This window comes from Mytilus edulis, chromosome 2, assembly GCF_963676685.1.
Source record: "Mytilus edulis chromosome 2, xbMytEdul2.2, whole genome shotgun sequence".
Classification (NCBI taxonomy): domain Eukaryota; kingdom Metazoa; phylum Mollusca; class Bivalvia; order Mytilida; family Mytilidae; genus Mytilus; species Mytilus edulis.
This window is the reverse complement of record NC_092345.1, coordinates 100,009,105-100,012,788: the sequence shown is the minus strand read 5'-3', so window position 1 is coordinate 100,012,788 and position 3,684 is coordinate 100,009,105. Positions and strand designations below refer to the sequence as shown.

At 31.8% G+C, this 3,684-nt stretch overlaps 1 long non-coding RNA gene across 1 annotated transcript; it reads right to left on the bottom strand.

Annotated features, from left to right (window-relative positions):
* Positions 1-2,319: 2,319 nt before the first annotated feature.
* LOC139510723 (uncharacterized) lies at positions 2,320-3,372 on the bottom strand. The gene is made up of 2 exons (XR_011661972.1): positions 3,077-3,372; positions 2,320-2,469 (listed from the first exon to the last, which is right to left on the bottom strand). It is a non-coding gene; the product is annotated as an uncharacterized lncRNA (long non-coding RNA).
* Positions 3,373-3,684: the final 312 nt, after the last annotated feature.

Here is a 3,684-nt window from a genome sequence, read left to right as displayed (position 1 = left end):
AACGACATGCTTTATATTAACAGGAATTGTCTAGAACAAAAACAATTTTGAATTAATAATGAAAATCCTTTTTTTCAATTTGATCAATGAAAAGTATGGTGAAGAATTGTCATATTTCAATTTCTAAGCTACATGAGAGCATCAGTGGCAAATATTTCTCGAATATGAGGTTCGTTGCGTTTTAACAAAATCTTTACGATATCTTATGACGTACATTATAATTGTTTGTACCCTAGTGATTGAGGTTGTATTAAGTATTTAGAACTCAAGTTTATTTGTAATATCACATTGTTTTCGTTGACAATTTCCAAATATTACCACGCCTCAACTGAAGAAGTATTTTTGGTGAAGTGTATTTCTTGGTGTAACAAATCTAGTTATATACCATTAAATGTGTACTGCAGTTCCAGGTTTAATGACACAAGATGTTCTATATGAAGAAAGCTTCCAGGTTGCATTACTAAATTATCAAAATATCATACAAATTATGTGTGTGTAAACAACGGGATTTTTTCAACACGAGAAATATGGACCCTCTTTCGTTAACCCAAACAAGGAGGAATCTGCTGACAGTTTTCCATGTTAAAATTCTGAGAAGCAAAAATATTGCAGAATGTATAAAGATGTAGCAAGGTCAGATCTAAACAAGAATATAAAATATGATAATATATGATGATGTCAATCTTTCTGTCAATTCAAATTCAATTCACAACTCAGCTGTCAATGATGAATATTTCATGTACAGTCAGTCTGATGATCCCGAAATGAAACATTTTACAACTTGTTTAAAGTTAGTTCTGATTGTGTTGTTTCACCTATGTCTCAAGTCAGCATACTGTATTTCAGTGGTATTTCAGTGGTTGGGTGTGGTTCATGTCTGTCATATCGGATTTTTTGTAAATTGCTTTGTTAGTGTAGACTATTCGTTTTCTCTACTGTAATATACCAACATCTCCTCTTTTAATATAAGTATTGCTTAAAGTGGCTTTCCCTTTAATATATCAAGATGTGTGGTTATGTAACAAAACATATGTTCCGGCGTGACATTTGTTCCGCTGGAACAAATTTCATAGGAAATATGTACCGCCGGAACTTATATCACAGAAAATATGTTCCAGCACTGTAAAATTTGTTCCGGAACTAATTTTTTGACCAAATATGAAATAAGTTCCGGAACAAATATCATAGCTCCATGAATTTTGTTCCAGTTAATATTAAAAGTTTTAAATAAGTTCCTGTGATATTAGTTTAAGACCAATATGTACATATTTCAAAGAAACCAATGAATAAGTTCTTTTCAAACCTATTTTCACTGAAATAAGAACATGTACCTTTGCAACATATTGCACAGCGAAACATTTTCTTGTTACACTTAAATTATAAAGCAAGCTAAATGCTGTACTGAGTGTGCTGGCATGATGTGCAATTTTAGGCATGACTGTAAAGTTCTACAGGATAAAGTGGTGGTAATTTATCATAATTTGTATCTATGTTTTATGTGGTATTCCGTCTTGGTTCTTGTTAACTGTCATGGCCCTGTTTCTAGTCATACATGTACTTGTCATGGAACAGTTTCAAAAGAGTGTGTCTTTTGTTTCTTCATGTCTTTTACAATCATTAATTAGTTATTTCGTCCTTTCCAAATTAGTTCATATGTTCATGTTCTTTGACTTTAATTTTTTCTAAAAGATTTTTCTTATCCTACTCTTTTCTGCTTAAAGTGGGACTGTCATTTTGATATTTTTTACGTTTATAATTAAACATTTGCTATAGTCCTTAAGATTCTTATTGGATGAATTACATTTCTCATTTATTATATTATCAATATATTATACTTATTTTTATAATGCCCTTGAATGATAACTTTAAATTCATTGATGACAAATGTTCAGTATATAAGATAACCTGTTTAACCAGTGGAACATATTTCACAGACTAGGAACTTATTTTACCAGGTGAGGAACAAATTTCACAAACCCAGAACTTATTTCACCAGGTAAGGAACAAATCTCATAAACCTGGAACCTATTTCACTAGGTAAGGAACAAATATCACCAACCCGGTACTTATTTCACCAGGTAAAGTGTGGAACTTATTTCATAGAGATGGAACAAATTGTATTGAAATTATCTATGAAAAAAGTTCTCCCAGAACATATTTCCTGTGATATTAGTTCCACTGGAACTTTTTTCACAGGACCAAATTTTGGCTCACAGTTACTTGTGTGTTTTTTAATTGACCTGTCATTCAGACTGAGCATGTTTGTAAATTTCTGCAATCCAGTCTTAGAAATCATCGACATATAAATTAACATGTATATCAAAATACATAAATATTTATTTCTCAATATACTGAGACAAGCATAACAATATGACAATGAAATTCTAAAAGATAATTATTTTTTTCACTTTGTCCAGTAGACTTCAACGTTCTTCCAAATTCAATGCATGATTTCTTTCTGGGATAATCCTACAATAAAGAATATATTATCAATGAAAATGTATAGAACCTTTATCATTATAAGATCTCATAATATAAAAAGAAGATGTGGTATGGTTGTTAATGAGACAACTGTCCACAAGAGACCAAAATGACACAGACATTAACAACTATAGGTCACCATACGGTCTTCAACAATGAGCAAAGCCTATACCGCAAAGTCAAAAATAAATGTCTGAATTTCTTAATGAATCTATCATTCATTATCAGAACTCATGTTGTGTATGGACCTTGTCACGTGTGATTCAGAATTTCTCAGTTCTGCATCGATCATTCATGATCGCCACAAAAACACAGAAAAAATGGTATTCCATAAAATTACAAATTTTACATACTTACAACGTTTTATTACAAAGGCTTGCATTGCAATTATCCAAAAACCGATTGTTCATCTGAAATAAAAGTTTTAGCGAAGTTGCTCATTGACCCGGTCCTACGGACCGGTAAAAATTCGAGGTTACTTTTAACTTACATTCCAGTTTAGACAGTAAATTCAAGTCTATAACTGCACTTTTTTTACTCAAAGTGTAAATAAACAAACATGAATGATTATTACAAATCTTATATTCACACTTACCGAAACTTAAACCTCTCTAAACAGCCACATTTGCTTATTAAATAATTCTCTTCAGCAGTCAAAGATGGCGGATCTTGTTCACCTTGTCAATCACCTCAGATCACGTGACTCGGATGTTATCGATGACCACAAAATAATTACGTTTTGACTGGTCAGTACATGAAGGGACCAATCTCTGTGTTATAGTAGTCTCAGACCAACTTCACCTGCATATGGAATATACATTTCCCAACTTATTCGGTATTCAAGAGCTTGCAGGTCCTACTCAGACTTTGTAAAACGTCACCAGTGTCTGAGCAGAAAGTTGATGAACCAGGGGTATGTCAAAGAACGTACTAAAAAAAGTTCATCGGAAGGTACCAAGAACTTGTTGATAAATATTCCGTATCAACATCACAAATAATACAAGATGGTATTGAAGTATAGATTTTGCGTACTGACGTTGTTTATCGTCTTAATAACGTGTTATAGTATTCTTTTATTTGTCTTTATTAATAATACTTTTACTGTTAAGTCAGCTTGTAGATATATTCATTTGACGTGACTCTGTGCTTATGCATACTATCATACTTTGAACGACAAAATTATTTTATTTATTAATATTACTT